At 55.1% G+C, this 10,817-nt stretch overlaps 1 long non-coding RNA gene and 1 other non-coding gene across 3 annotated transcripts; one reads left to right on the top strand and one right to left on the bottom strand.

Moving 5' to 3' along the window:
• Positions 1-1,271: 1,271 nt before the first annotated feature.
• Positions 1,272-1,342, top strand: Trnad-auc (transfer RNA aspartic acid (anticodon AUC)). The gene has a single exon. It is a non-coding gene; the product is annotated as a tRNA-Asp (tRNA).
• Positions 1,343-3,351: 2,009 nt separating this feature from the next.
• On the bottom strand, positions 3,352-9,830 carry LOC128111816 (uncharacterized). Of its 2 annotated transcripts, none has more exons than XR_008218759.1 (2): positions 9,770-9,830; positions 3,352-5,088 (listed from the first exon to the last, which is right to left on the bottom strand). It is a non-coding gene; the product is annotated as an uncharacterized LOC128111816 (long non-coding RNA). The 2 variants fall into 2 exon arrangements; XR_008218758.1 differs by lacking the exon at positions 9,770-9,830 and adding an exon at positions 9,428-9,762.
• Positions 9,831-10,817: the final 987 nt, after the last annotated feature.

Here is a 10,817-nt window from a genome sequence, read left to right as displayed (position 1 = left end):
GAGGGGCTTTTCTTACTTGTGTTGGGCAGGCACCCCTTCTCAGGAACCTGAGGAACAGACCATGGTGTCTCTTTTTCCTACAGCCAGATGGGATGGGGTTGGAGGGCTCAGGGCCTGCTCATTCAAGGATGGTGTGGCTTCTGGAAGTGAGTACTATAGTTCTTATTCCTAACCATCACCTCCTAAGCATACAGCCATCCTCCTGCCTCACCTTCACCCAGAAATCAAGACACAGAATGGATAGGGCAGGATGGCTGGTGATGGGTCTGGAAGAATGGCTTCCTCTTGCTAAGTCTCTGGGGCTCAGGCCAGCAGCTACCCGGCATTCAGGGCTGTCAGGCACCTTATCTTGACATAGCAAAGTCTGTCTGTCCATAAGGTCAGCCATGGGGTTGGGACTGACCTCAGCCTGGTTCCAGACACACAGGAACCTAGGGCAGTGTGAAAGTCTCCTGACATGGAGCCCCGCAGGACAGGCATACGGATTAAGCTATGAGGAGGCCTAGTCACCACACAGGTGGACAAGTGGTCTTGGTCACTGCAGGTTAGCCACCCTCTGCTCTAACCAATGAGCTTATTGGAACCAAGCCGAGAATCCCGCCTTCTCTGGGACCCCCTCTCTTGAAGGCCTCCTCTGGCCCTCTCCATTTTCAAGTTTCTCCCTCACAGAAGCAGGTCTCTCTCTGTGTTGATCAGTCTTGTCGACTTGGATTGAGAACCACCTAAGAGATCAATGAAAGATTTCCTAGTCACCTGTGACACGTGTGTGTGTGTGTGTGTGTGTGTGTGTGTGTGTGTGTGTGTGTGTGTGTGTGTCTGTAGAGGGGATCGGATCACAAGGACTCTAGCCTAACTCAGGTGTATCCAACCTGTGGCTGAAGGGCCAACATGCACCCTAGGACAGCTATGAGTGTGGCCTAACAAAAACTGTAAAGTTAGTTAAAACATTACAAGGTTTTGTTTTGGCTGTTGTTTCGTTTTGTTTTTGCTATTTTTGTGTGAACTTTTAGATGACATCATGCCTGTGGGATGGATTCACAATACGATGGTATTATTGAGAGGTGGTGAAAGGGATGAGGTGGGGCACGGTTGGAGAAAGCAGGGACTGGGGGCATAATCTTGGGGGCTGTACCTTGCCCTGCCTGTTTCCTGTATCTCCTTTCTCCACCTCCTGTCCTTCCTCAAGTGACCTGCTCTGCCTCACCATGCCCTCCTGCCACGAAACCCTGAGTCACAATGAATCTTCCCTCTTTTTAGCTTCTGGTAGGGCTAGGGGTGTAGCTCAGTGGTAGAGCATTTGCTTATCACACAAGAGATCTGGGTTCAAACCCCAGCACCTCCAAAACAAAAATAAAGGCCATTTGTAGAGGCCTTACATGGTCCACATGCCAGACCTCAAGATCTTTGTTCTTACTGAAGCTGGAGTGTCAGAGCCAGACATGATGGTGCATGCAATAATCTCAGCACTTGGGAAAGCTGAGGCAGGAGAGTTGCTGGGAGTTCAAAACCAGCCTGGGCTACCGAGTGAGAGCTTGTCTGAACACACACACACACACACACACACACACACACACACACACACACACACACACACACACACACACATACACACACACACACACACACACACACACACACACACACACACACACACACACTGTTAGGTATCTTTGTCACAGCCTGCAAAAATAATATACCTCATTTCACTATCAGAGAAACTGAGGCTGGAAAGACAGAGACACTACCCAGACCAGGTCTTTGGGAGACGGGATCTCTTGGTCCCAGATGACACGAGGGATGTGATGAGGAGCATCAGGACAGACAGAGGTGCTCAGAGTCGGAGCTGGGACCAGGAGAGGCCCCAGCTGAATCTGGCACCGCTCCTGAACAGCAGGGCAAGAGCTAATTAATTAACATAGGCCATTGCTAACCGGGTGCTAATGAAGACAAAGAGGCTGAGCAGGCAGCTGTGAGCGCTTAGCATGGACCTCTGAGCAGATGGGACAGCCAAGGGGTCCCCTGCCACTGCAGCTTCACTGGTGGCAGCATCGAGGGCCAAGTATCCCAGTCTCCTGTTTAAATGGACACTCTCCCACAGCCTGCTCCAGTCACCTCATAGCCTCAGCGCACAGGCAGAAAGCTCCCTATCCCGCCAGTTGGAGCAGCAGGTGCTTCTTTTGTAGACAGACATCCCCTCCCGCATCTCTCCAGCAAACCACCAGGTGTCCCTAGCCAACCACAAGAGGGCGCAACCCAGGCACAACCCAGCGGGATGAGGCTCCGCCCTTGCCTCCCTGTGTGCGAGGGGAAGAGTTGGAGCCTAGAGAGGTGTAGCTGTATCCCAGTGTATCATGAGCATGCATGCTTCTCGCTTAGTTTGGGTGAGGTTTGATGTAAGTTGATGGGTTTCTTTTATGTCTAAACCCATTTTTCCCCCTCTGTATAACCCAGAACAGCCCTTTGTGAAATGAATTGCTGATACTTTCATGTTTTATCGTTTATCTGTTGATTTTGTCTCTCCCATGCAGCTACTTTTTATTTTTATGAGGTTGAATATACCCATTTCTCACTTTACAGCTTCTAGGTTTTTATCATTCTTAAGAGTGATTTGAGATTATAGTTATTTATTTGTGGATTTTTGTTTGTTTGTTTGAGACAGGGTCTCACTATGTAGCTCTGGTTGTCCTGGAACTCACTATGTAGACCAGGCTAGCCTCAAACTCACAGATATTCCCCTGCCTCTGCCTCTACAGCACTATGCCAGGCTTTGTGCCTTTTTTCAAAGAGTAGTTTATTGTTTTGTTTTTACTTCTTAAACCTTTGGTCCTTTGGGTACTTATTTTAAATGTGAACTGAGGCAGGGGTTCAAACTTTCCAATTGGTTTGCTAACTGAGTTGTCCTAAAACTCTGTATGACTGTGTATTTAAAGTTAGTTTTTGAATAATTCACCTTCCTTCCTGGATTTTATGTATCTCCTCCTCATACCTGTAGTTGAGTCTTTTCCAGGATTTTCTTTTCCATCATCTGATGCCCATCGACTGTTAATTATTGCGGTCTTAGAATGTAATGTGTTCCAGAATTCAGAACAGCGAGTCACTCCTCTTACCCCTTCCCCCTCCTTCTTCTTAACTTTTCCTTCTCTTTTAAAAGATTATTTTTATGTGTATGGGCATTTTGTCTGCATGTATGTCTGTGCACCACATGCGTGCCTGGTGACCTCAGAGGTCAGAAGGTGTCAGATCCCCTGAGACTGGAGTTACAAGCAGTTGTGAGCTGCCATGTGGTTGCTGGAAATTGAACCTGGGTCCTCTGGAAGAGAAGTCAGTGCTTTTAATCACTCTCTCCAGCTCTTTCCTAAAACAAACAAAACTTTATTATAAAAAGTTGCAGCCGGCGCTGGTGACACACGCCTTTAATCCCAGCTCTTGCGAGGCAGAGGCAGGGGGATCTCTGTAAGTGAGAGGACAGCCGGGTCTACACCATGAGTTTCAGGACAGCCAGGGAAATGTAGAAAGAGCCTGTCTCAGACAAACAAACAAGCCATATACCATAATTACTCCAACCGAAGCCTCTGGCACCGAGTGGGCTTCTGTCCGTTGAGCAGCCGTTTCGAACAGAAGTTGAAGCTTCACGTTGGATCTTGTCCTTTCACTATCAAATGTATTTTTACTCCTTCTTCACCAGAAAAAAAAATCCATGAGAGTTAGGATTTAAAAACAGTTAGCTTTACCATAATGCTCTTTCATGACTGGTGTTCATTACTTCATCCGTCCTTTCCCAAGCCATCTCTTCTGTTTCTTCTTGCCTTGTGACCTTCAGAATTGCTCTGGATGGATACCCATGCAGTCAAGGGACAGTCGGGCCTTTAGCGGGTCGGCTCCACACTGGGCTTTGTCAGCTGGTTCATCACATTGGCCTTTCCCTGGACCTCAGACAGATGCGGCTAGCATGGTGCTGTCCGGGGCACTAGACCTGGGTTCGGCCTCATCCCTGGGACAAAGGAGAGGCCTAAGGGAGAGGCCTAGCAGAGGACCTTCTCTGAAGGCTAGGAAGATAAGGTTCCTGGCTAACATGGGAGGCTCCATGGGCTGAAGTGCAGCCTCTGTTGCACACATACGTGTGTCTGGGCACCAACAACCTGGCCATGCCAAGCCAGCTGGAGAGGCCGTCACCAGAGCGGTAGATGGTTCTAGACAAGGGTGTCACAGAAAGGATCCGGGAGCAGGGAAGATGGTTCTTGGCTTCCTGATGAGCTTCTCAGTCCAAGCAGTATTTCCAACAGGTGGGACACAGTAGCCTGTGGGCATTCCAATGGAGCCTGAGCCTGGGGAGTGAAGTCTTCGGGAACCTAACACCCAGCCACCTGAGAGTGGTGGCTGGGATTCTGGGATCCTTGGCTAGCCCAGTTTCAGCCACACGGACTCATCAAGCACAGTCCCACAGTGGGGGACTTGTTTGGGTAAACCAGCACATGAGTGGGAAGGTCCAAGGCAGGAAGTGGGGCCCGGAGCAGAGGGTGGGTGGGATGGTGAGACCCTGGATGTCCACCACAACCTGGGAGACATGCATACAAGACTGACTGCAAACCTTGGTCATCTTGGACCGTTAGCAGAATCCTGGCTAAAAACACCACAGACTCCAAGGCCTGTTTGCTGCCTCCTCTTAGAACCATCTTCACATAGAGCCCCATATGAGCCCCTGACCTCCCTCACTGGGAATGTGGAAAAATGCATTCTCTATACTCAGTGTGTCTCAAACCCCAGGCTCAGCCCCCAGAACCAGCTTTTGGGAGCTCTGTCTCATCCAAAAGCCAGGTCTGGTGCCCAAGGGCATGAATTAGAGGGGAGGTTCGGTCTAGGACAATCTCGGCAGCGTGGCTGTCCCACGGTTCTCAGGATGCAGAACTGCTTGTGGAACGTGGGACAGAATATGGGGTGCAGCCAGGCCAGCCAGGCCAGGCAATCTCCGTCCGTCCCTTTGAGTTTTCGGCTGACCACACACCATGGGTAGATTCTTTGTTCTGTATTATCTGAGCAATCCAGAGCAAGACCCTTCTCCCTTGGGTGCAGGGTCCTCGATTTTGTAGCCTGAAGGGATAAGAAGAGTCAAAATCCAGCAGAAGTATGAACTAACCTCCCAAAGTACCAAACGCCTAAATGTTGAGGGCAATAAGGAAAAGATGATGAAGGGCCTTCTTAGTGCCCGTTAGATGGGACCACTAGACTGAGTCAAGCTAGTCTATGTTTGTCCCCAGTTGAGCACTCTAAGGCTAACTAATGGAGTCCCCATCGGGAAAATAAATAAAATATTCATGTTCTGTGGGTGGCAGTGGCCCAGGCATGTGCTTTGGCCGTGGGAGTGCTGGGGAGAGCTATACTGAGAGTGTCAGGAGTGGAGCTGGCCCAGCAGAAACCCTTCACTGAGGGCCTAGAAAGGGCTCTGAGATGCCTTCTACCCCCGGCTCACACAGCGGCAAGCTATGGCTACTCTGGATGAGAGAGCTGTGCCTTCCTCATCCAGAGCTCATAAGTCTACTCAGACAGTGCCCCCAACTCAGTTTTGACTGCACTCTGGGCTCCTGGCCTGAACAGAAGCTCCCAGTTTGGCTATCACTGCTAGATAAGTGGTTCTAGAAAAGAATCCACTTCCCACAGTGGCCAAGGAGGGGCCAGGAGCCACAGTGACGACTTGGGATAGCCCTGGGACTGTGCTTCCCTGAGCCCTATCCCTATACCAGACTTTGGGCCCTCTGGGACATAGTATTCATCTCCAGCCCTCCATTGGGCTAGCTGTGCCCACTCCAAGATCACCAGCTCAGCAGCATTCCCTAGGAGACAACCCCGGGAATCTGTCCAACAGCAACTATCACAGTATCCCAAGCACGCCTAAGGTCTGGAAGTTCTGGGAACTCACTAATCCTTATGGGAACTCACTAATTCTTATGGAAGAAGGGACAGACCCAACCTTTGGGCCCAAGTGTCAGCACTGGTATCTGAGGCTGCCTGGCCTGAGGCTCCACCTCTCTCCCTGCTCAGGCTCTCATCCTAAAGATGGGCCACAGGGACCACTGAGAACTGACCCTGCAGTGCACATACCCTACCCAGTATCCCCTAGAAACCTCTCAGGGGTGGGGTGCACACATGATGTTTCAGGAGGTATGCTTAGCACTGCAGAACCCAGGATGGTGCCCTGTAGGAGGCCCTGGCTCAGAGCCAAGTCCAGAAGTGCTGGGAGATGGGCAGACCCAGTGGGATTCTGGGACATGCCAGGCCCCTTCCCTGCACCAGCCCCGGTTGCTGCTGTGTGTGCCTTTGATGAATAAGAGATGAGGAAGCTGATTAATTATGGCTTGATATGCACCGAAGTTGGGGAGAGGGACTCAGGGTGGGTTCCTCAGAGGTTCAGAGCTGATGATGGCAGGAGGTCAGGACCCAAGGTGGACGACAGCCAGAAGCCCCTGAGGGAGCAGAGGTGTGGGTGATCCAAAAGGGGCTGTCACAGTGTTCGTCTACCTAAACACTGTTTCCTGTCTGGAAAAATAGGTACTGGTGTTGCCATCACAGGACCAATAGCACCATGCATTAGCAGGCCTGGAACAGAGTCCTCTCAGGCCTTGGGCATAAAGCCACCTTCTGTGGTGAGAGCAGATGGCCCCCATCTCCCTGGCAGTGAGATCTCATCGCCAGCCACCCACTCAGGTTGGTGGCCTTGGCATGCTTAGGCAGCAGGTGCAGCCGTACAGCTTGACCTTCTCGCTTCTTTCCTGGTCCCTCCTTGCACTGTCCCAGAGTGGCCCAGAGCATGTAGAACAAGAACCAAGTCCCTTTAGTTCTTCCTCCCTTCCTAGAGAACACCAACAGCCTGAGGCTGTGTGGGTGTCCTAGAAGGATGCCCAAGCCCTTGCCACAGTGACCACTTTCCAAGGCTGTCAGCCCTGGCTGGCCCCATGCTGAACTCTGAGTGGACCTGGAGGTTTGAGTCACCCTGTAATCCCTGCTAGGATCCCACACAGTTCTCTCAGGGGACAGGAGAGATAGACAAAGAAGGAACAGTGATGTGACCACACCCCAAAGCATTAGCCTCTGCTTCATCTACATGCAAAGAGCTGGGCTGAGGTCACACAGCCAGACAGGGCAATTTCATGCCACACACAGATCACTGAGCTGAGTCTGGGGCCAGGAGAGGCAGGTGAGAAGTGCTGGAGCACTGCAGGATCAGGTCTCACTGCAGGGTCAGGCCTCACTGCAGGATCAGGTCTCACTGCAGGGTCAGGCCTCACTGCAGGATCAGGTCTCACTGCAGGGTCAGGCCTCACTGCAGGATCAGGTCTCACTGCAAGAGGCAGTGCCGGAGGCACTGCAGGGTCAGGTCTCACTGCAGGGTCAGGCCTCAGGCAGTGCAGGGTCAGGTCTCACTGCAGGGTCAGGCCTCACTGCAGGGTCAGGTCTCACTGCAGGGTCAGATCTCACTGCAGGAGGCTGTGCTGGAGCAAGCTAACCCTGGGGGTGAGGGGGCAATCCAGACAGACCTCCAGTCTGGCCCTGCAAGTCCAGCCCAGGTAGGGAATGACTGATATATCCAAGGCTTCGGGAAGAGCTGTCTGCAGACTCCACATCATCTTCTGATCCCCAGGCCACATGAGCACGAGGCTGGGAGAACGCACATCATCCAGCCCAAATGGGCCCATCATCTTAGCACCCCTCTGGAGCTTCCCAGAAATCAATCCTTGTCGACCTCATCAACAGGACAGTAAGTGGCCCGATTCTCCAGCTGGACCTCTGACTCTTCTCCAGGGGTCAACTAAGGCTGTCCGTGTGTCCTAAGCAGACTTCAGCCCCTACTAAGCCCTCCACCAGCCCATCACTAGCTGCCAGCTGCCCTCCCTCATCCTCGGGGCCCTGGGTGTGAGGGTGCCGTGTCTGCCCACCAGTGAAGGGATCTGTTCCTTGAATTGCCCGGTAACTGCCCACACCCTGATAAATATGCCTCTCTAAACCTCCCACATCCCCTGCCTCAGAAGAGAGCAATGTCCTCCTGGAGGCAGACTGGTCAGCACCCAGCTCACTTTGCTCCATACTGGATCCCCTTCAGAGCTGGCCTACACCTTAGCCTCTAGAGAGGAGCACCAAAGTCCTTACCGGAATGGGTATGCAGACCACAGAAACATGCCCACAGACTATGGATACCCAGTTCACACTACAAATCTTGGCCCTCCTCCCACCACACAGACCTGTGAGCAGGCAGGGGGCGTCCAGGCCCCAGCCCAGAGCACCCAGGGACAGTCAGCTTTGATCTAGAGAGACTTGTGGCTCTAGAAGCCTCCGTGGTTGCAATGGCTTTCCTTCCTCTCCCACACCTATCCCAGGCCCCAGCAATGGAAGGAGGGGGGTCTCAATCCCTACCTCTCCAGTGGGCAGTCAGCAGAGAAATGCCTTCTCCAAGCCTTAGTGCCAAAATTGTAGCCCAGTACTCTAGCTTTGTCCTCAGATTTTCAGCCATGTCACACGGCCTGAGGAGAGCTCAGTTTCTGGTTTGGGGACTGCTGTATTCAAGGAGGCCGGAAGAAAGGTGTTGGCCTAAATGATAGGCCATGGCCTTCTGCTGGCTCTTTGAGGTTGGCCTTGGGTTATCCATCTGTCCATGTGACAAACCTCCCATGTGGTGGGGAGGGGGATGAGAATTCAGAGCCACTTCAGGGGCCAGCCTGATGGCACTCATTGACCAGTGTGCAATGGAGAAGTGGCTGTGAACGCCCATTCTGGCTCCACCTCATCTCCCAGGTGCCTGGAAATTGAACCCACTTTCCAGTGACCTGAAAATCCAAGACTGGGACAAGGCAGGGAAAGGTGTGGTTGGGGACACAGAGCACCAGCCAGGGAAGGCCTGAGTAGTGTAACCTCCACGTCTGGTCAGAAGGCCAGGCCACTGCAGCCACTTCAGCGGTCTCCAAGGCTATGCCATGCTACTTGGTGTTGGCTTTCCCCAGTGAGGCAGGCAGACCATGAGCCCTACCCCGCTCCCTGGGGGGCTCATGTGCGGGAGAGACACAGACAATGGCCTGGCAGTCAGCTGAAGTTTTCCAGAATGCACTTAGGAACTCCAGGTAGAGCACCCAAGCAGGAGTGGGAGACGGGACGTGTGTGTGTGTGTGTGTGTGTGTGTGTGTGTGTGTGTGTGTGTGTGTGTGTGTGCGCGCGCGCGCGCGCGCGCGCGCGCTTCTATTAGTCTGGCTTGGTGGAGGGTGGGTCCAAAGGAGTCTTCGGACTCTATAATCTCCATCGCAAAAAGGAAAGAGATGGGAACCTGTGCCGAGGCAGGGGAAGACAAGGCCAGAGTGCCCTCCTGGGATAGGGGGGGTAGAGAGGGCTTCACAACCGGGGAGGGGAGCACCACTGCACTGTTAAGCCTGTCTCTCAGTTTTCTTACCAGTCGCCGAGGACAGTTCTCAAGCAAAGGGATTTAAGGGGCAAGCAGGAGGCGGGCCACACAAAGGCCTGCTGCGCCCCTCCGATGCCCAGCACTCCCTTCGGGACTCGGCCAGGCTGGGCCGCCACGCCCTCGAGCCCGCGCCCACGGCCCGTTCCGGGACGCGGTGCCTGCGGTCGCCTGCAGGGGCCGCCGCCTCTTCAGGAATGCGCCGCCTTTGTCTGGGGCCGCGCGTGGCCCGTGCACCGAGTGGCTGAGCGCCTCCTGCCACCTGGACCGCGCGCCAGGCACCGTCGTCTCCCCTCCCGCCGCCCGCCGGCTGGTCCTGCACCCGGTACCCACCGGTTCGCGCCCGCGCCGCGCGCCCAGGTGAGCGCCCCGCCCGGCGCCAGGCCCCGCCCCGGCCCCGCCCCGCCCGCCCGGGCCGGCGGGGAGACCCGGCGGATTCCGCGCGTCAAACCACATGATCCCATAAAACATTCATCCTCTCCCGGCCCGTGCTGCGAGCGCCCCGCCAGTCCACGCCGCCGCCCTCGCCCTGCGCGCCCGCAGCCCGCGAGCCCAGCCCGGCCCGGTAGAGCGGAGCGCCCGAGCCTCGTCCCGCGGCCGGGCCGGGACCTGGCCGGAGCGGCGGCGCCTGGATGCGGACCCGGCCGCGCGCAGACGGGCGCCCGCCCCGAAGCCGCTTCCAGTGCCCGACGCGCCCCGCTCGACCCCGAAGATGAAGAGGGCGTCCTCCGGAGGTGAGTGTCTGCGCCGCTCCAGAGCCGGGCTGCAGCGGGGCGGCGGAGCGCGAGGGCACGGCCCGCGCTGCCGTTGCCGGGGACCGGTCGCCCGGCGCTCCCGAGGGCCACCGCAGTGCCACGCCGCGCGCTGGCCGCTAGCTGCTGGGCCCCGAGAGGGCGGAGCCCGCGGCAGCCGCAAAAGTTGCGGCTTTGCGGGAAAGTTGACGGCGACGGCAGGGCCAGGGATGGCGGGTCGGAGGTTCCAGATGTTGGACCAGGGCCGGGTGGAGGCTGCGGGCTGGAAGGGCGGGGGTCCCACCTGCGAGCGCACAGGCGGCGAATGGGTTAATAAGCGGGGTTTGCAGAAACGTGGACACTGGACCGAGATGGGGTATCTCGCCTGCCCGGCGGACTCAGCTCCGAAGCTGCTTCTTTGGGGTCAAACGAAATAGGGATGAATAGGGGTGTCGGCGGCGGCAGAGGGCGTGGAGGACAGGACAATCCCAGCGCTGTCCCTGGGGCAGGTAGCGAGGACACACACACACATACACAAAGCAATGCCTCCCTCCTCTGAGATCGGGAGGGCTCCTGAGAGTGAGAGGCTCCATTGAGGGGCGTTGGTGCTCGAAGCACCCCCTCCCTGGCAGCCCTGTGGGATCCCTCCT

Source organism: Peromyscus californicus, unplaced genomic scaffold (genome assembly GCF_007827085.1).
Source record: "Peromyscus californicus insignis strain IS unplaced genomic scaffold, ASM782708v3 Scaffold_16__1_contigs__length_79575227, whole genome shotgun sequence".
NCBI classification, from domain to species: domain Eukaryota; kingdom Metazoa; phylum Chordata; class Mammalia; order Rodentia; family Cricetidae; genus Peromyscus; species Peromyscus californicus.
This window is presented reverse-complemented; position numbering and strand designations above follow the sequence as displayed.